Source organism: Gorilla gorilla, chromosome 14 (genome assembly GCF_029281585.2).
Source record: "Gorilla gorilla gorilla isolate KB3781 chromosome 14, NHGRI_mGorGor1-v2.1_pri, whole genome shotgun sequence".
Classification (NCBI taxonomy): domain Eukaryota; kingdom Metazoa; phylum Chordata; class Mammalia; order Primates; family Hominidae; genus Gorilla; species Gorilla gorilla.
In genome coordinates this window covers 8,414,498-8,437,252 of record NC_073238.2, presented here as the reverse complement: position 1 = coordinate 8,437,252, position 22,755 = coordinate 8,414,498, and positions in this window count along the sequence as shown.

The following is a 22,755-nucleotide window of genomic DNA, read 5'->3' as shown; positions in this document are numbered from 1 at the left end:
CTCCGCACTGGGAACCCAGGAGACAGACCCTTGTCTGTGATCTGCCTAAGGGGGCATTGTGACATCATAACTCTGCACTGGGCACCCTGGTGACAGGACCTTGTCTGTGATCTGCCAAAGGGGGCATTGTGATGTCATAACAGTGCACGGGTAACCCAGGTGACAGACCCCTGTCTGTGATCTTCCTAAAGGGGCATTGTGTCATCATAATCCTGCGTGGGTCACCCAAGTGACACACCCTTGCCTGTGATATGCCTAACTGGGCATTGTGACATCATAACTCTGCACTGGTCACCCAGGTGACAGACCCTTGTCTTTGATCTGCCTAAGTGGACATTGTGACATCACAACTCTGCACTGGTCACCCAGGTGACAGACCCTTGTCTGTGTTCTGCCTAACGGGGCATTGTGATATCATAACTCTGCACTGGTTACCGAGGTGACAGACCCTTGTCTGTGATCTGCCTAAGGGGGCATTGTGACATCATAACCCGGCGCTGGTCACCCAGGGGCCAGACCCTTGTCAGTGATCTGATTAACGGGGCATTGTGATATCATAACTATGCAGTGGTCACCGTGGTGACAGACCCTTGTCTGTGATCTGCCTAAGGCGCCATTGTGACATAATAACTCTGCACTGGTCACCCAGGTGACAGACCTTTGTCTGTGATCTGCCTAAGGGGGCATTGTGACATCATAATTCTGCACTGGTCACCCAGGTGACAGACCCTTCTATCTGATCTGTCTAAGGGGGCATTGTGACATCATAACCCTGCACTGGGCACCCAGGTGACAGACCCTTGTCTTTGATCTGCCTACACGGGCATTTTGACGTCATAACACTGCACGTGTCACCGAGGTGACAGACCCTTGTCATTGATCTGCCTAAGTGGGCATTGTGACATCATAAATCTGCACTGGTCCCCGTGTTGACAGACCCTTGTCTGTGATCTGCCTAAGGGGGCATTGTGACATTATAATTCTCCACTGGTCACCCAGGTGACAGACCCTTGTATATGATCTGCCTAAGGGGGCATTGTGACATCATAACTCTGCACTGGTTAGCCAGGTGACCGACCCTTGTCTTTGATCTGTCTAATGGGGCATTGTTGCATCATAACTCTGCACGGGGCACCCAGGTGACAGACTCTTGTATGTGATCTGCCTAAGGGGGCATTGTGACATCATAACTCTGCTCGAGTCACCCATGTGACAAGTCCTTGAATGTGATCTCCCTAAGGGGTCATTGTGACATCATAACTCTGCATTGGTCAACCAGGTGACAGACCCCTCTCTGTGATCTGCCTAAGGGGGCATTGTGACATCATAAATCTGCACTGGGCACCCAGGTGACAGGCCTTTGTCTGAGATCTGCCTAAGGGGGCATTGTGACTTCATAACTGTACACTGGTCTCCCAGGTGACACACCCTTGTCTGTGATCTGTCTAAGGGGGCATTGTGACATCATAACTCTGACCTGGTCACCCAGGTGTCTGAACCTTGTCTGTGATCTTCCTAAGGGGTCTTGTGACATCATAACTCTGCACTGGTCACCCAGGTGACAGACCCTTTTCTGTGATCTGCCTAATGGGGCGTTGTTGCATCAAAGCTCTTCACTAGTCACCGTGGAGACAGACCCTTGTCTGTGATCTGCCTAAGAGGGCATTGTGACATCCTAACTCTGCACTGGTAACCCGGTTGACGTACCCTTGACTGTGATCTGCCTAAGGGGGCATTGTGACGTCATAACTGTGCACTGGCAACACAGGTGACGTACCCTTGACTCTGATCTGCCTAAGGGGGCATTGTGACATCACAATTCTGCACTGGTCACCCAGGTGACAGACCCTTTTCTGTGATCTCCATAAGGGGTTATTGTGACATCATAACTCTGCACGGTTCACCCAGGTGACAGAAACTTTTCTGTGATCTGCCAAAGCGTGCATTGTGACATCATGATTCTACACGGGTCGCCCAGGTGACAGACCCTTTTCTGTGATCTGCCCAAGGGGGCATTGTTGCATCAAAGCTCTTCACTAGTCACCGTGGAGACAGACCCTTGTCTGTGATCTGCCTAAGAGGGCATTGTGACATGATAACACTGCACGGGTCACCCAGGTTACAGACCCTTGTCTGTGATCTGCCTAAGGGGCAATTTGGACATCAAAACACTGCACTGGTCACCCAGGTGACAGAACCTTGTCTGTGTTCTGCCTAAGGGGGCATTGTGACATCATAACTCTGCACTGGTCACCCAGGTGACAGACCGTTGTCTGTGATCTGCCTAAGGGGGCATTGTGATATCATAACCCTGCAGTGGACACACAGGTGAGAGACCTGTGTCTGTAAACTGCCTAAGGGGGCATTGTGACATCATAACTCTGCTCTAGTCACCCATGTGACAGGCCCTTGAATGTGATCTGCCTAAGGGGTCATTGTGACATCAGAAATCTGCATTGGTCACCCAGGTGACAGACCCCTCTCTGTGATCTGCCTAAGGGGGCATTGTGACATCATAAGTCTGCACTGGGCACCCAGGTGATAGGCCTTTGTCTGTCATCTGCCTAAGGGGGAATTGTGACTTCATAACTCTGCACTCCTCACCAAGGTGAGAGACCCTTGTCTGAGATCTGCTTAGAGGGGAATAGTGACATTACAACCCTGCACTGCTCACCCTGGTGACAGACCCTTGTCTGTCATCTGCCTAATGGGGCATTATGACATCATAACTCTGAGCTGGAAAAACAGGTGACAGACCTTTGTCTGTGATCTGCCTAAGGGGTATTGTGACATAATAACCCTGCACTGTTCACCCAGGTGACAGACCCTTGCCTGTCAACTGCCTAAGGGTGCATTGTGACATCAAAACTCTGCACTGGACGCCCAGGTAACAGACCATTCTCTTTGATCTGCCTAAGTGGGCATTGTGACATCATAACTCTGCACTGGTCACCCAGGTAACAGACCCTTGTCTGAGATCAGCCTAAGTGGGCATTGTGTCATCATACCTCTACACTGCTCACCGAGGTGACAGACCCTTGTCTGTGATCTGCCTAAGGGGGCATTGTGATGACATAACTCTGTACTGGTCACGCAGGTGACAGATCCTTGTCTGTTATCTGCCTAAGGGGGCATTGTGACACCACAACTCTGCACTGGTCACCGCGGTTACAGACCCTTATGTATGATCTGCCTAAGAGGGCATTGTGACATCATAACTCTGCATGGGTAACCCAGGTGACAGACTCTTGTCTGTGATCTGCTTAATGGGGCATTGTGACATCATAACTCTGCACTGGTCACCCAGGTGACAGACACTTGTCTGTGAACTGCCTAAGGGGGCATTGTGACATCATAACTGCACCTGTCATCCACGTGACAGGCCCTTGAAAGTGATCTGCTTAAGAGGCCAGAGTGACATCCTAACTCTGCACTGGTCACCCAGGTGACAGACCCTTGTCTTTGATCTGCCTAAGGGGGCATTGTGACATCATAAGTCTGCACTGGGCACCCAGGTAACAGACCCTTGTCTGTGATCTGCGTAAGGCGGTGTTGTGACATCATAACTGTGCACTGGTCACCCAGGTGACAGAACCTTGACTGTGAACTGCCTAACGGTTCATTGTGACATCATAACTCTTCACTGGTCACCATGGTGACAGACCCTTGTCCGTTATCTGCTTAAGGGTGCAATGTGACATCATAACTATCCACTGGTCACCCAGGTGACAGACCCTTGTCTGTGATCTGCCTAAGGGGCCATTGTGACATCATAACTCTGCACTGGTCACTCAGGTGACAGACCCTTGTCTGTGATCTGCCTTAATGGGCATTTTGACATCATAACTCCGCACTGGTCACTCAGGTGACAGACCCTTATCTGTGATCTGCCTAATGGGGCATTGTGACATCATAACTCTGCAGTGGTCACCCAGGTGACAAATGTTTGTCTGTGATCTGCCTAAGGGGGCATTGTGACTTCATAACGCTGCACGGGTCCCCCATTTGATAGACCCCTGTCTGTGTTCTGCCTTAGGGGGCATTGTGACTTCATAACTCTGCACGGGTCACAATGGTTACAGACCATTGTCTTTGATCTGCTTAAGTGGGCATTGTAACATCATAACTCTGCACTGGAGACCAAGGTGACAGACCCTGGTCTTTGATCTGCCTAAAGGGGCATTGTGACATCATAACTCTGCACTGGTCCCCCAGGTGACAGACCATTTGTCTGTGATATGCCTAAGGGGTCATTGTGTCATCATAACTCTGCACTTGTCACCCTGGTGACAGACCCTTGTCTGTGATCTGCCTAAGGGGTCATTGTGACATCATAACTATGCAATTGTCACCCAGGTGTCAGACCCTTGTCTGTGATCTGCTTAATGGGGCATTGTGACATCATAACTCTACACTGGACACCCAGGTGACAGACCCTTGTCTGTGATTTGCCGAAGGGGTCTTTGTGACATCATTACTCTGCACTGGTCATCAAGGTGACAGACCATTTTCTGTGATATGCCTAAGGAGGCATTGTGACATCATAATTCTGCCCTGGTCACCGAGGTGACAGACCCTTGTCGGTGAACTGCTTAAGGGGGCATTGTGTCATCATAACTCTGCACTGGTCACCCAGGTGACAGACCCTTCTCTGTGATCTGCCTAAGGGGTATTGTGACATCATAACTCTCCACTGGTCACCCATTTGAAACACCCTTGTGTGTGATCTGCCTTAGGGGGCATTGTGACAACATAAGCCTGCGTTGCTCACACAAGTGACAGACCCTTCTCTGTGGTCTGTCTATGGGGGCGTTGTTGCATCTTAACACTGCACTGGTCACCGTGGTGACAGACTCTTGTCTGTGATCTGCCTAAGTGAGCATTTTGACATCATAACTGTGCACTCGTAACCCAGGTGACGGACCCTTTTCTGTGATCGGCCTAAGGGGGCATTGTGACATCATAACTCTGCACGGGTCACCCAAGTGACATACCCTTGTCTGTGATCTGCCTAAAGGGGCATTGTGACATCATAACTCTGCACGGGTCACGAAGGTGACAGACCATTGTCTGTGAACTACCTAAGGGGGCATTGTGACGTCATAACCCTGCACTGGTCACCCACGTGATATACCCTTGTCTTTGATCTGCCTAAGGGGGCATTCTTACATCATAACACTGCACGGGGCACCCAGGTGACATACCCATGTCTGTGATCTGCCTAAGCGGGCATTGTGACATCACAGGTCTGCACTGGGCACCCAGGTGACAGGCCCTTGACTGTGATCTGCCTAAGGGGGCACTGTGACATCATAACTCTGCACTGGTCACCCAGGTGACAGACCCCTGTCTGTGATGTTTCTAAGGGGGCATTGTGACATTATAACTCTGCACTGGTCTCCCAGGTGACAGACCCTTGTCTGTGAACTGCCTAAGGGGGCACTGTGACATCATAACGCTGCACTGGTCACCCAGGTGACAGATCATTGTCTGTGATCTGCCTAAGGGGGCATTGTGACTTCATAAGTTTGCGCTGGTCACCCAGGTGAAGGACCCTTGTCTCTAATATGCGTAAGGGGGGATTGTGATATCACAACTCTGCACTTGTCCCCCAGGTGACAGAGCATTGTCTGTGATCTGCCTAAGGGTGCATTTTGACATCATAAATCTGCACTGGTCACCCAGGTGACAGACCCTTGTCTGTAAACTGCCTAAGGGGGCATTGTGATATCATAGCTCGGCACTGGTCACTGTGGTGACATACCCTTGTCCGTGATCTGACTAATGAGGCATTGTGACCTCATAACTCTGCACAGGTCACCGTGGTGACAGACCCTTGTTTGTCATCTGCCTAAGGGTACATTGTGACATCATAACCCTGAACTGGTCACCCAGGTGACACAACCTTGTCTGTGATCTCCCTAAGTGGGCATTGTGACATCATAACTCTGCACGGGTCACCCAGGTGACAGACCCTTGTCTGTGATCTGCCCAGGGGGCATTGTGACATCATAACTCTGCATTGGTCACACAGGTGAGAGAACCTTAACTGTGATCTGCCTATGGTGACATTGTTGCATCTTAACTCTGCACTGGTCACCATGGTGACAGACCCTTGTCTGTGATCTGCCAAAGGGGGCATTGTGACTTCATAACTGTGCACTGGTCACCCAGGTGAAACACCCTTGTCTGTGATCTTCCTAAGGGGGCATTGTGACATCATAAGTCTGCACTGGTCATCGTGGTGACAGACCCTCGTCTGTGATCTGCCTATGGTGGCATTGTGATATCATAACTCTGAACGGGTCACCCAGGTGACAGGCCGTTGTCTGTGATCTGCCTAAGGGTGCATTGTGACATCATAAGTCTGCACGTGTCACCCTGGTGAAAGACCATTGTCTTTTATCAGATTAAGTGGGAATTGTAACATCATAACTCTGCACGGGTAACCCAGGTGACCGACCGTTGATTTTGATCTGATTAAAGGGGCATTGTGACATCATACCTCTGCACTGGACACCCAGGTGACAGACCATTTGCCTGTGATCTGCCTGAGGGTTCATTGTGACATCATAACTCTGCACTGGTCACCCAGGTGACAGACCCTTGTCTGTGATCTGCCTAAGGGGTCATGATGACATCATAACACTGCAATGATCACCCAGGTGGCAGACCCTCTGATCTGTTTAATGGGGCATTGTGACATCATAACTCCACACTGGGAACCCAGGTGACAGACCTTTGTCTGTGATGTCCCTAAGGGGGCATTGTGACATCATAACTGTGCACTGGTCAACAAGGTGACAGACCATTGTCTGTGATATGCCTAACGGGGCATTGTGACATCATAACTCTGCACTGGTCACCCAGGTGACAGACCCTTCCTTGTCTGTGATCTGCCTATGATGGCGTTGTTGCATCTTAACTCTGCACTGGTCACCGTGGTGACAGACCCTTGTCTGTGATCTGCCAAAGGGGGCATTGTGACTTCATAACTGTGCACTGGTCACCCAGGTGACACACCCTTGTCTGTGATCTGCCTAACGTGGCATTGTGACATCATATCTCTGAACGGGTCACCCAGGTGACAGGCCATTGTCTGTGATCTGCCTAAGGGTGCATTGTGACATCATAACTCTGCACAGGTCACCCTGGTTACAGACCATTGTCTTTGATCTGCTTAAGTGGGCATTGTAACATCCTAACTCTACACGGGTAACCCAGATGACAGACCGTTGTCTTTGATCTGACTAAAGGGGCATTGTGACATCATAACTCTGCACTGGTCACCCAGGTGACAGATCTTTTGTCTGTGATCTTCCTAAGGGGTCACTGTGACATCATAACTCTGCTCTGGTCACCAATGTGACAGAAACTTCTCTGTGATCTGCCTAAGGGGTAATTGTGACATCATAACACTGCAATGGACACCCAGGTGGCAGACCCTTGTCTGTGATCTGCCTAAGGGGGCATTGTGACATCATAACTCTGCACTGGTCACCCAGGTGACAGACCTTTTACAGTGATTTACCTATTCGGGCACTGTGAAATCATAACTATGCACTGTTCACCCTGGTGACAGACCCTTGACCGTCATCTGCCTAAGGCAGAATTGTGACATCATAACTATGCACTGGTCGCTCAGGTGACAGACCCATGTCTGTGATCTGCCTAAGGGGTGATTGTGACATCTAAACTCTGCACTGGTCACCCAGGTGACAGACCCTGGTCAGTGATCTGCCTAAGGGGGCATTGTGACATCATAACTCTGCACTGGTCACCCAGGTGACAGACGCTTGTCTGTGATCTGCCTAAGAGGGGCATTGTGACATCATAACTCTGCACTGGAGACCAAGGTGACAGACAATTGTCTGTGATCTGACTATGGGGGCATTGTGACATCATTACACTGCACTAGTCATCGTGGTGACAGACCCTTGACTGTGATCTGCCTAAGAGGGCATTGTGACTTCATAACTCTGCACTGGTCATCGTGATGACAGACCCTTGTCTGTGACCTGCCTAAGGGGGCATTGCAACTTCATAAATGTGCACTGGTCACCCAGGTGACACACCCTTGTCTGTGATCTGCGTAAGGTGGCATTGTGACATCATAACCCTGAGCGGGTCACCCAGGTTACAGGCCGTTGTCTGTGATCTGCCTAAGGGTGCATTGTGACATCATAACTCTGCACTGGTCACCCAGGTGACAGACCCTTGTCTGTGATCTGCCTAAGGGGGCAATGTGACATCACAACTCTACACTGGGCACCCTGGTGACAGACCCTTGTCTGTGATCTGCCTAAGGGGTCATTGTGACATCATAACTCTGCACTGGTAATGCAGGTGACAGATCCTTTTCTGTGATCTGCCTGTTGGGGCTTTGTGACATCACAACTCTGCACTGTTCACCCTGGTGACAGACCTTTGTCCGTCATCTGCCTAACACGGAAGTGTGACATCATAACTCTGCCCTGGTCACCAAGGTGACAGACCCTTTTCTGTGACATGCCTAAGGGGACATTGTGACATCTAAACTCTGCACTGGGCACCCATGTGACAGACCCTTGTTTGTGATGTGCCTAAGGGGGCATTGTGACATCATAACTCTACAGTGGTCACCCAGGTGACAGACCCTTGCCTGTGATCTGCGTAAGGTGGCATTGTGACATCACAACTGTGCACTGGTCACCCAGGTGACAGAAGCTTGACTGTGAACTGCCTAACGTGGCATTGTGACATCATAACTCTTCACTGGTGAACATGGTGACAGACCCTTGTCCGTTATCTGCCTAAGGGGGCAATGTGACATCATAACTCTGCACTGGTCACCCAGGTGACAAACCCTTGTTTGTGATCTGCCTAAGGGGGCATTGTGACATGATAACTGTGCACTGGTCACTCACGTGACAGACCCTTGTCTGTGATCTGCCTTAGGGGCCATTGTGACATCATAACTCTGCACTGGTCACTCAGGTGACAGACCCCTGTCTGTGATCTGCCTAATGGGGCATTGTGACATCATAACTCTGCACTGGTCATCCAGGTGACAGATGCTTGTCTGTGATCTGCCTAAGGGGGCATTTTGACTTCATAACTGTGCACTCGTCACCCAGGTGACGGACCCTTTTCTGTGATCGGCCTAAGGGGGCATTGTGACATCATAACTCTGCATGGGTCACCCATGTGACATACCCATGTCTGTGATCTGCCTAAAGGTGCATTGTGACATCATAACTCTGCACGGGTCACGAAGGTGATATACCCTTGTCTTTGATCTGCCTAAGGGTGCATTCTGACATCATAATATGGCACGGGGCACCCAGGTGACATACCCCTGTCTGTGATCTGCCTATGCGGGCATTGTGACATCATAAGTCTGCCCTGGGCACCCAGGTGACAGGCCCTTGACTGTGATCTGCCTAAGGGGGCACTGTGACATCATAACCCTGCACTGGTCACCCAGATGACAGACCCTTGTCTGTGATCTGCCTAAGGGGTCGTAGTGACATCATAACTCTGCACTGGTCACCCAGGTGACAGACCTCTGTCTGTGATGTGTCTAAGGGGGCATTGTGACATTATAACCCTGCACTGGTCTCCCAGGTGACAGACCCATGTCTGTGAACTGCCTAAGTGGGCACTGTGACATCATAAATCTGCACTGGTCACCCAGGTGACAGATCATTGTCTGTGATCTGCCTAAGGGGGCATTGTGACTTCATAAGTGTGCGCTGGTCAGCCAGGTGAAGGACCCATGTCTGTAATTCGCCTAAGGGGGCATTGTGACATCACAACTCGGCACGGGTTCCCCAGGTGACAGACCGTTGTCTGTGATCTGTCTAAGGGTGCATTTTGACATCATAAATCTGCACTGGTCACCCAGGTGACAGACCATTTTCAGTGATATGCCTAAGGAGGCATTCTGACATCATAATTCTGCTCTGGTCACCGAGGTGACAGACCCTTTTCGGTGAACTGCTTAAGGGGGCATTGTGACACCATTACTATACACTGGACACCCAGGTGACAGACCCTTGTCTGTGATCTGCCTAAGGGGTCATTGTGACATCATAACTCTGCACTGGTCAGCCAGGTGTAACACCCTTGTTTGTGATCTGTCTAAGGGGACATTGTGACATCATAAATCTCCACTGGTCACCCAGGTGACAGACCCTTGTCTGAGATCTGCCTAAGGGGTCATCGTGACATCATAACTCTGCAATGGTCACCCAGGTGACAGAACCTATTATGTGATCTGCCTAAGGGGGCAATGTGACATCATAACTCTACACTGGGCTCCCTGGAGACAGACGCTTGTCTGTGATCTGCCTAAGGGGTCATTGTGACATCATAACTCTGCACTGGTCATGCAGGTGACAGACCCTTTTCTGTGATCGGCCTATTGGGGCTTTGTGACATCATAACTCTGCACTGTTCACCCTGGTGACAGACCCTTGTCCGTCATCTGCCTAACGCGGAAGTGTGACATCATAACTCTGCCCTGGTCAGCCAGGTGTAACACCCTTGTTTGTGATCTGTCTAAGGGGACATTGTGACATCATAAATCTCCACTGGTCACCCAGGTGACAGACCCTTGTCAGAGATCCGCCTAAGGGGTCATTGTGACATCTAAACTCTCCACAGGTCACCCAGGTGACAGAACCTTGTCTGTGATCTGCCTAAGGGGGCATTGTGACATCATAACTCTGCACTGGTCACCCAGGTGACAGACCCTTGTCTGTGATCTGCGTAAGGCGGCATTGTGACATCACAACTGTGCACTGGTCACCCAGGTGACAGAACCTTGACTGTGAGCTGCCTAACGGGGCATTGTGACATCATAACTCTTCACTGGTCACCATGGTGACAGACCCTTGTCCGTTATCTGCCTAAGGGTACAATGTGACATCATAACTCTGCACTGGTCACCCAGGTGACAGACCCTTGTCTGTGATCTGCCTAAGGGGGCATTGGGACATCATATCTCTGCACTGGTCACTCAGGTGACAGACCCTTGTCTGTGGTCTTCCTAAGGGGGCATTGTGACATAATAAGTCTGCACTGGTCATAGTGGTGACAGACCCTTGTCTGTGATCTGCCAAACGGGGCATTGTGACTTCATAACTGTGCACTGGTCACCCAGGGGAAACACCCTTGTCTGTGATCTTCCTAAGGGGGCATTGTGACATCATAAGTCTGCACTGGTCATCGTGGTGGCAGACCCTTGTCTGTGATCTGCCTATGATGGCATTGTGATATCATAACTCTGCACTGGTCACCCAGGTGACAGACCTTTTACAGTGATTTACCTATTCGGGCACTGTGAAATCATAACTATGCACTGTTCACCCTGGTGACAGACCCTTGACTGTCATCTGCCTAAGGCAGAATTGTGACATCATAACTATGCACTGGTCGCTCAGGTGACAGACCCATGTCTGTGATCTGCCTAAGGGGTGATTGTGACATCTAAACTCTGCACTGGTCACCCAGGTGACAGACCCTGGTCAGTGATCTGCCTAAGGGGGCATTGTGACATCATAACTCTGCACTGGTCACCCAGGTGACAGACGCTTGTCTCTGATCTGCCTAAGAGGGGCATTGTGACATCATAACTCTGCACTGGAGACCAAGGTGACAGACAATTGTTTGTGACCTGACTATGGGGGCATTGTGACATCATTACACTGCACTAGTCATCGTGGTGACAGACCCTTGACTGTGATCTGCCTAAGAGGGCATTGTGACTTCATAACTCTGCCCTGGTCATCGTGATGACAGACCCTTGTCTGTGACCTGCCTAAGGGGGCATTGCAACTTCATAAATGTGCACTGGTCACCCAGGTGACACACCCTTGTCTGTGATCTGCGTAAGGTGGCATTGTGACATCATAACCCTGAGCGGGTCACCCAGGTTACAGGCCGTTGTCTGTGATCTGCCTAAGGGTGCATTGTGACATCATAACTCTGCACTGGTCACCCAGGTGACAGACCCTTGTCTGTGATCTGCCTAAGGGGTCATTGTGACATCATAAAGCTGCAATGGTCACCAAGGTGAGAGACCCTTGTCTGTGATCTGCTTAATGGGATATAGTGACATCATAACTCTGCACTGGTCACCCAGGTGACAGAACCTTTTCTGTGATCTGCCTAAGGGGGCAATGTGACATCACAACTCTACACTGGGCACCCTGGTGACAGACCCTTGTCTGTGATCTGCCTAAGGGGTCATTGTGACATCATAACTCTGCACTGGTAATGCAGGTGACAGATCCTTTTCTCTGATCTGCCTGTTGGGGCTTTGTGACATCACAACTCTGCACTGTTCACCCTGGTGACAGACCTTTGTCCGTCATCTGCCTAACACGGAAGTGTGACATCATAACTCTGCCCTGGTCACTAAGGTGACAGACCCTTTTCTGTGACATGCCTTAGGGGACATTGTGACATCTAAACTCTGCACTGGTCACCCATGTGACAGACCCTTGTTTGTGATCTGCCTAAGGGGGCATTGTGACATCATAACTCTACACTGGTCATCCAGGTGACAGACCCTTGCCTGTGATCTGCATAAGGTGGCATTGTGACATCACAACTGTGCACTGGTCACCCAGGTGACAGAAGCTTGACTGTGAACTGCCTAACGTGGCATTGTGACATCATAACTCTTCACTGGTGACAATGGTGACAGAACCTTGTCCGTTATCTGCCTAAGGGGGCAATGTGACATCATAACTCTGCACTGGTCACCAGGTGACAAACCCTTGTCTGTGATCTGCCTAAGGGGGCATTGTGACATGATAACTGTGCACTGGTCACTCACGTGACAGACCCTTGTCTGTGATCTGCCTTAGGGGGCATTGTGACATCATAACTCTGCACTGGTCACCCAGGTGACAGACCCTTGTCTATGATCTGCCTAAGGGGGCATTGGGACATCATATCTCTGCACTGGTCACTCAGGTGACAGACCCTTGTCTGTGGTCTTCCTAAGGGGGCATTGTGACATCATAAGTCTGCACTGGTCATCGTGGTGACAGACCCTTGTCTGTGATCTGCCAAACGGGGCATTGTGACTTCATAACTGTGCACTGGTCACCCAGGTGAAACACCCTTGTCTGTGATCTTCCTAAGGGGGCATTGTGACATCATAAGTCTGCACTGGTCATCGTGGTGACAGACCCTTGTCTGTGATCTGCCTATGATGGCATTGTGATATCATAACTCTGAACGGGTCACCCAGGTGACAGGCCGTTGTCTGTGATCTGCCTAAGGGTGCATTGTGACATCATAAGTCTGCACGTGTCACCCTGGTGAAAGACCATTGTCTTTGATCAGATTAAGTGGGAATTGTAACATCATAACTCTGCACGGGTAACCGAGGTGACAGACCATTGATTTTGATCTGATTAAAGGGGCATTGTGATATCATACCTCTGCACTGGACACCCAGGTGACAGACCGTTTGTCTGTGATCTGCCTGAGGGTTCATTGTGACATCATAACTCTGCACTGGTCACCCAGGTGACAGACCCTTGTCTGTGATCTGCCTAAGGGGTCATGGTTACATCATAACACTGCAATGATCATCCAGCTGGCAGACCCTTCTCCCTGACCTGTTCAATGGGGCATTGTGACATCATAACTCCACACTGGGAACCCAGGTGACAGACCCTTGTCTGTGATCTCCCTAAGGGGGCATTGTGACATAACTGTGCACTGGTCAACAAGGTGACAGACCATTGTCTGTGATATGCCTAAGGGGGCATTGTGACATCATAACTCTGCACTGGTCACCCAGGTGACAGACCCTTCCTTGTCTGTGATCTGCCTATGATGGCGTTGTTGCATCTTAACTCTGCACTGGTCACCGTGGTGACAGACCCTTGTCTGTGATCTGCCAAAGGGGGCATTGTGACTTCATAACTGTGCACTGGTCACCCAGGTGACACACCCTTGTCTGTGATCTGCCTAATGGGGCATTGTGACATCATAACTCTCCTCTGGTCATCGTGGTGACAGACCCTTGTCAGTGATCTGCCAAAGGGGGCATTGTGACTTCATAACTGTGCACTGGTCACCCAGGTGACACACCCTTGTCTGTGATCTGCCTAACGTGGCATTGTGACATCATATCTCTGAACGGGTCACCCAGGTGACAGGCCATTGTCTGTGATCTGCCTAAGGGTGCATTGTGACATCATAACTCTGCACGGGTCACCCTGGTTACAGACCATTGTCTTTGATCTGCTTAAGTGGGCATTGTAACATCCTAACTCTGCACGGGTAACCCAGATGACAGACCGTTGTCTTTGATCTGACTAAAGGGGCATTGTGACATCATAACTTTGCACTGGTCACCCAGGTGACAGATCTTTTGTCTGTGATCTTCCTAAGGGGTCATTGTGACATCATAACTCTGCTCTGGTCACCCAGGTGACAGAACCTTCTCTGTGATCTGCCTAAGGGGTAATTGTGACATCATAACACTGCAATGGACACCCAGGTGGCAGACCCTTGTCTGTGATCTGCCTAAGGGGGCATTGTGACATCATAACTCTGCACTGGTCACCCAGGTGACAGACCCTTTACAGTGATTTACCTATTCGGGCACTGTGAAATCATAGCTCTGCACTGTTCACCCTGGGGACAGACACTTGACCGTTATCTGCCTAAGGCGGAATTGTGACATCATAACTATGCACTGGTCATCGTGATGACAGACCCTTGTCTGTGACATGCCTAATGGGGCATTGCAACTTCATAAATGTGCACTGGTCACCCAGGTGACACACCCTTGTCCGTGATCTGCGTAAGGTGGCATTGTGACATCATAACCCTGAGCGGGTCACCCAGGTTACAGGCCGTTGTCTGTGATCTGCCTAAGGGTGCATTGTGACATCATAACTCTGCACTGGTCACCCAGGTGACAGACCCTTGTCTGTGATCTGCCTAAGGGGTCATTGTGACATCATAAAGCTGCAATGGTCACCAAGGTGAGAGACCCTTGTCTGTGATCTGCTTAATGGGACATTGTGACATCATAACTCTGCACTGGTCACCCAGGTGACAGAACCTTTTCTGTGATCTGCCTAAGGGGGCAATGTGACATCAGAACTCTACACTGGGCTCCCTGGTGACAGACCCTTTTCTGTGATCTGCCTAAGGGGTCATTGTGACATCATAACTCTGCACTGGTAATGCAGGTGACAGATCCTTTTCTGCGATCTGCCTATTGGGGCTTTGTGACATCATAACTCTGCACTGTTCACCCTGGTGACAGACCCTTGTCCGTCATCTGCCTAACGAGGAAGTGTGACATCAGAACTATGCCCTGGTCACTAAGGTGACAGACCCTTGTCTGTGATCTGCCTAATGGGGCATTGTGACATCATAACTCTGCACTGGTCACCCAGGTGACAGATGCTTGTCTGTGATCTGCCTAAGGGGGCATTTTGACTTCATAACTGTGCACTCGTCACCCAGGTGACGGACCTTTTCTGTGATCGGACTAAGGGGGCATTGTGACATCATAACTCTGCACGGGTCATGAAGGTGACAGACCATTGTCTGTGAACTGCCTAAGGGGGCATTGTGACGTCATAACCCTGCACTGGTCACTCACGTGATATACCCTTGTCTTTGATCTGCCAAAGGGTGCATTCTGACATCATAACACGGCACGGGGCACCCAGGTGACATACCCCTGTCTGTGATCTGCCTAAGCGGGCATTGTGACATCATAACCCTGCACTGGTCACCCAGATGACAGACCCTTGTCTGTGATCTGCCTAAGGGGTCATAGTGACATCATAACTCTGCACTGGTCACCCAGGTGACAGACCTCTGTCTGTGATGTGTCTAAGGGGGCATTGTGACATTATAACTCTGCACTGGTCTCCCAGGTGACAGACCCATGTCTGTGAACTGCCTAAGGGGGCACTGTGACATCATAAATCTGCACTGGTCACCCAGGTGACAGATCATTGTCTGTGATCTGCCTAAGGGGGCATTGTGACTTCATAAGTGTGCGCTGGTCACCCAGGTGAAGGACCCTTGTCTGTAATTTGCCTAAGGGGGCATTGTGACATCACAACTCTGCACTGGTCCCCCAGGTGACAGACCCTTGTCTGTGATCTGTCTAAGTGTGCATTTTGACATCATAAATCTGCACTGGTCACCCAGGTGACAGACCATTTTCAGTGATATGCCTAAGGAGGCATTGTGACATCATAATTCTGCTCTGGTCACCGAGGTGACAGACCCTTGTCGGTGAACTGCTTAAGGGGGTATTGTGACACCATTACTATACACTGGACACCCAGGTGACAGACCCTTGTCTGTGAACTGCCTAAGGGGTCATTGTGACATCATAACTCTGCACTGGTCAGCCAGGTGTAACACCCTTGTTTGTGATCTGCCTAAGGGGACATTGTGACATCATAACTCTGCACTGGTCACCCAGGTGACAGAACCTATTCTGTGATCTGCCTAAGGGGGCAATGTGACATCATAACTCTACACTGGGCTCCCTGGTGACAGACGCTTGTCTGTGATCTGCCTAAGTGGTCATTGTGACATCATAACTCTGCACTGGTCATGCAGGTGACAGACCCTTTTCGGTGATCTGCCTATTGGGGCTTTTTGACATCATAACTCTGCACTGTTCACCCTGGTGACAGACCCTTGTCCGTCATCTGCCTAACGCGGAAGTGTGACATCATAACTCTGCCCTGGTCACTAAGGTGACAGACCCTTGTCTGTGATCTGCCTAAGGGGTCTTTGTGACATCTAAACTCTCCACAGGTCACCCAGGTGACAGAACCTTGTCTGTGATCTGCCTAAGGGGGCATTGTGACATCATAACTCTGGACTGGTCACCCAGGTGACAGACCCCTGTCTGTGATCTGCGTAAGGTGGCATTGTGACATTATAACTGTGCACTGGTCACCCAGGTGACAGAACCTTGACTGTGATCTGCGTAAGGCGGCATTGTGACATTATAACTGTGCACTGGTCACCCAGGTGACAGAACCTTGACTGTGAGCTGCCTAACGGGGCATTGTGACATCATAACTCTTCACTGGTCACCATGGTGACAGACCCTTCTCCGTTATCTGCCTAAGGGTACAATGTGACATCATAACTCTGCACTGGTCACCCAGGTGACAGACCCTTGTCTGCGATCTGCCTAAGGGGGCATTGGGACATCATAATTCTGCACTGGTCACTCAGGTGACAGACCGTTGTCTGTGATCTGCCTAATGGACCTTTGTGACATCATAACTCTGCACTGGTCACCCAGGTGACAGATGCTTGTCTGTGATCTGCCTAAGGGGGCATTGTGACTTCATAACTGTGCACTCGTCACCCAGGTGACACACCCTCGTCTCTCATCTGCCTAAGGGGGAATTGTGACATCATAACTCTGCACGGGTCCCCCAGGTGATAGACCCCTGTCTGTGTTCTGCCTAAGAGGGCATTGTGCCTTCATAACTCTGCACGGGTCACAATGGTTACAGACCATTGTCTTCCATCTGCTTAAGAGGGCATTGTAACATCATAACCCTGCACTGGAAACCCAGGTGACAGACCCTGGTCTTTGATCTGCCTAAAGGGGCATTGTGACATTATAACTCTGCACTGGTCACCCAGGTGACAGACCATTTGTCTGTGATATGCCTAAGGGGTCATTGTGTCATCATAACTCTGCACAAGTCACCCTGGTGACAGACCCTTGTCTGTGATCTGCCTAAGGGGTCATTGTGACATCAAAACTATGCAATTGTCACCCAGGTGTCAGACCCTTGTCTGTGATTTGCCTAAGGGGTCATCGTGATATCATTACTCTGCACTGGTCACCAAGGTGACAGACCATTTTCGGTGATATGCCTAAGGAGGCATTGTGACATCATAATTCTGCCCTGGTCACCGAGGTGACAGACCCTTGTCGGTGAACTGCTTAAGGGGGCATTGTGACATCATAACTCAGCACAGGTCACCCATGTGACATACCCTTGTCTGTGACCTGCCTAAAAGGGCATTGTGACATCATAACTCTGCACGGGTCACGAAGGTGACAGACCATTGTCTGTGAACTGCCTAAGGGGGCATGGTGACATCATAACCCTGCACTGGTCACCCACGTGATATACCCTTGTCTTTGATCTGCCTAAGGGGGCATTCTGAAATCATAACTCTGCACGGGGCACCCAGGTGACATACCCCTGTCTGTGATCTACCTAAGCGGGCATTGTGACATCATAAGTCTGCCCTGGGCACCCAGGTGACAGGCCCTTGACTGTGATCTGCCTAAGGGGGCACTGTGACATCATAACCCTGCACTGGTCACCCAGATGACAGACCCTTGTCTGTGATCTGCCTAAGGGGTCATAGTGACATCATAACTCTGCACTGGTCACCCAGGTGACAGACCACTGTCTGTGATGTGTCTATGGGGGCATTGTGACATTATAACTCTGCACTGGTCTCCCAGGTGACAGACCCATGTCTGTGAACTGCCTAAGGGGGCACTGTGACATCATAACTCTGCACTGGTCACCCAGGTGACAGATCATTGTCTGTGATCTGCCTAAGGGGGCATTGTGACTTCATAAGTATGCGCTGGTCACCCAGGTGAAGGACCCTTGTCTGTAATATGCCTAAGGGGGCATTGTGACATCACAACTCTGCACTGGTCCCCCAGGTGACAGACCCTTGTCTGTTCTCTGCCTAAGAGTGCATTTTGACGTCATAAATCTGCACTGGTCACCCAGGTGGCAGAACCTATTCTGTGATCTGCCTAAGGGGGCAATGTGACATCATAACTCTACACTGGGCTCCCTCGTGACAGACCCTTGTCTGTGATCTGCTTAAGGGGTAATTGTGACATCATAACTCTGCATTGGTCACCCAGGTGACAGACCCTTGTCTGTGATCTGCCTATGATGGCGTTGTTGCATCTTAACTCTGCACTGGTAACCATGGTGACAGACCCTTGTCTGTAATCTGTCAAAGGGGGCATTGTGACTTCATAACTGTGCACTTGTCACCCACGTGACACACTCTTGTCTGTGATCTGCCTAATGGGGCAATGTGAGATTATAACTCTGCACTGGTCATCGTGGTGACAGACCCTTGTCAGTGATCTGCCAAAGGGGGCATTGTGACTTCATAACTGTGCACTGGTCACCCAGGTGACACACCCTTGTCTGTGATCTGCCTAACGTGGCATTGTGACATCATATCTCTGAACGGGTCACTCAGGTGACAGGCCATTGTCTGTGATCTGCCTAAGGGTGCATTGTGACATCATAACTCTGCACGGCTCACCCTGGTTACAGACCATTGTCTTTGATCTGCTTAAGTGGGCATTGTAACATCCTAACTCTGCACGGGTAACCCAGATGACAGACCATTGTCTTTGATCTGACTAAAGGGGCATTGTGACATCATAACTCTGCACTGGTCACCCAGGTGACAGATCATTTGTCTGTGATCTACCTAAGTGGTCATTGTGATATCATAACTCTGCTCTGGTCACCCAGGTGACAGAACCTTCTCTGTGATCTGCCTAAGAGGTCATTGTGACATCATAACACAGCAATGGACACACAGGTGGCAGACCCTTTTCTGTTATCTGCCTGTGGGGTCATTGTGACATCATAACTCAGCACTGGTCACCCAGGTGACAGAACCTTGTCTGTGCTCTGCCTAAGGCGGAAATGTGACATCATAACTCTACACTGGGCTCCTTGGTGACAGACCCTTGTCTGTGATCTGCCTAAGGGTGCATTGTGACATCATAACTCTTCACTGGTCACGCAGGTGACAGACCCTTTACTGTGATTTGCCTATTCGGGCACTGTGACATCATAACTCTGCACTGTTCACCCTGGTGACAGACCCTTGACTGTCATCTGCCTAAGGCGGAATTGTGACATCATAACTATGCACTAGTCACTCAGGTGACAGACCCATGTCTGTGATCTGCCTAAAGGGTGATTGTGACATCTAAACTCTGCACTGGTCACCCAGGTGACAGACCCTGGTCAGTGATCTGCCTAAGTGGGCATTGTGACATCATAATTCTGCACTGGTCACCCAGGTGACAGACCCTTGTCTGTGATCTGCCTAAGGCAGCATTGTGACATCATAACTCTGCACTGGTGACCAAGGTGACAGACAATTGTCTGTGATCCGACTATGGGGGCATTGTGACATCATTACACTGCACTGGTCATCGTGGTGACAGATCCTTGACTGTGATCTGCCTAAGGGGGCATTGGGACTTCATAACTCTGCACTGGTCATCGTGGTGACAGACCCTTGTCTGTGACCTGCCTAAGGGGGCATTGCAACTTCATAAATGTACACTGGTCACCCAGGTGACACACCCTTGTCTGTAATCTGTGTAAGGTGGCACTGTGACATCATAACCCTGAGCGAATCACCCAGGTTACAGGCCGTTGTCTGTGATCTGCCTAAGGGTACATTGTGACATCATAACTCTGCACTGGTCACCCAGGCGACAGACCCTTGTCTGTGATCTGCCAAAGGGGTCATTGTGACATCATAAAGCTGCAATGGTCACCAAGGTGGCAGACCCTTGTCTGTGATCTGCCTAAGCGGTTATTGTGACATCATAAGCCTGCACTGGTCACCCAGGTGACAGAACCTTTTCCGTGATCTGCCTAATGGGGCATTGTGACATCATAACTCAGCACTGTTCACCCAGGTGACAGACCCTTGTCTGTTATCTGCCTATGGCGGAATTGTGACATCATAAAAATGCAATGGACACCCAGGGGGCAGACCCTTGTCTGTGATCTGCCTAAGGGTGCATTGTGACATCATAACTCTTCACGGGACACCCTGGTTAGAGACCATTGTCTTTGATCTGCTTAAGTGGGCACTGTAACATCATAACTCTGCACGGGTAACCCAGGTGACAGACCGTTGTCTTTTATCTGCCTAAGCGTTCATTGTGACATCATAACTCTGCACTGGTCACCGAGGTGACAGATCCTTGTCTGTGATCTGCCTAAGGGTTCATTGTGACATCATAAAAATGCAATGGACACCCAGGGGGCAGACCCTTGTCTGTGATCTCCCTGTGGTGTCATTGTGACATCATAACTCAGCACTGGTCACCCAGGTGACAGAACCTTGTCTGTGCTCTGCTTAAGGGGGCAATGTGACATCATAACTCTTCACTGGGCTCCCTGGTGACAGACCCTTGTCTGTGATCTGACTAAGGGGGCATTGTGATATCATAACTCTGCATTGGTCATGCAGGTGACAGACCTTTTTCTGTGATCTGTCTATTCGGGCACTGTGACATCATAACTGTGCACTGTTCACCCTGGTGACAGACCCTTGACCGTCATCTGCCTAAGGCAGAATTGTGACATCATAACTCTGCACTGGTCATTTAGGTGACAGACCCATGTCTGTGATCTGCCTAAGGGGTCATTGTGACATCTAAACTCTACACTGGTCACCCAGGTGACAGACCCTGGTCAGTGATCTTCCTAAGGGGGTATTGTGACATCATAACTCTGCACTGGTCACCCAGGTGACAGACCCTTGTCTGTGATCTGCCTAAGGGGTCTTTGTGACATCTAAACTCTCCACAGGTCACCCAGGTGACAGACCCTTGTCTGTGATCTGCCTAAGGGGGCATTGGGACATCATATCTCTGCACTGGTCACTCAGGTGACAGACCCTTGTCTGTGATCTTGCTAAGGGGGCATTGTGACATCATAAGTCTGCACTGGTCATCGTGGTGACAGACCCTTGTCTGTGATCTGCCAAACGGGGCATTGTGACTTCATAACTGTGCACTGGTCACCCAGGTGAAACACCCTTGTCTGTGATCTTCCTAAGGGGGCATTGTGACATCATAAGTCTGCACTGGTCATCGTGGTGACAGACCCTTGTCTGTGATCTGCCTATGATGGCATTGTGATATCATAACTCTGAACGGGTCACCCAGGTGACAGGCCGTTGTCTGTGATCTGCCTAAGGGTGCATTGTGACATCATAAGTCTGCACGTGTCACCCTGGTGAAAGACCATTGTCTTTGATCAGATTAAGTGGGAATTGTAACATCATAACTCTGCACGGGTAACCGAGGTGACAGACCGTTGATTTTGATCTGATTAAAGGGGCATTGTGATATCATACCTCTGCACTGGACACCCAGGTGACAGACCGTTTGTCTGTGATCTGCCTGAGGGTTCATTGTGACATCATAACTCTGCACTGGTCACCCAGGTGACAGACCCTTGTCTGTGATCTGCCTAAGGGGTCATGGTTACATCATAACACTGCAATGATCACCCAGGTGGCAGACCCTTCTCCCTGATCTGTTTAATGGGGCATTGTGACATCATAACTCCACACTGGGAACCCAGGTGACAGACCCTTGTCTGTGATCTCCCTAAGGGGGCATTGTGACATAACTGTGCACTGGTCAACAAGGTGACAGACCATTGTCTGTGATATGCCTAAGGGGGCATTGTGACATCATAACTCTGCACTGGTCACCCAGGTGACAGACCCTTCCTTGTCTGTGATCTGCCTATGATGGCGTTGTTGCATCTTAACTCTGCACTGGTCACCGTGGTGACAGACCCTTGTCTGTGATCTGCCAAAGGGGGCATTGTGACTTCATAACTGTGCACTTGTCACCCAGGTGACACACCCTTGTCTGTGATCTGCCTAATGGGGCATTGTGACATCATAACT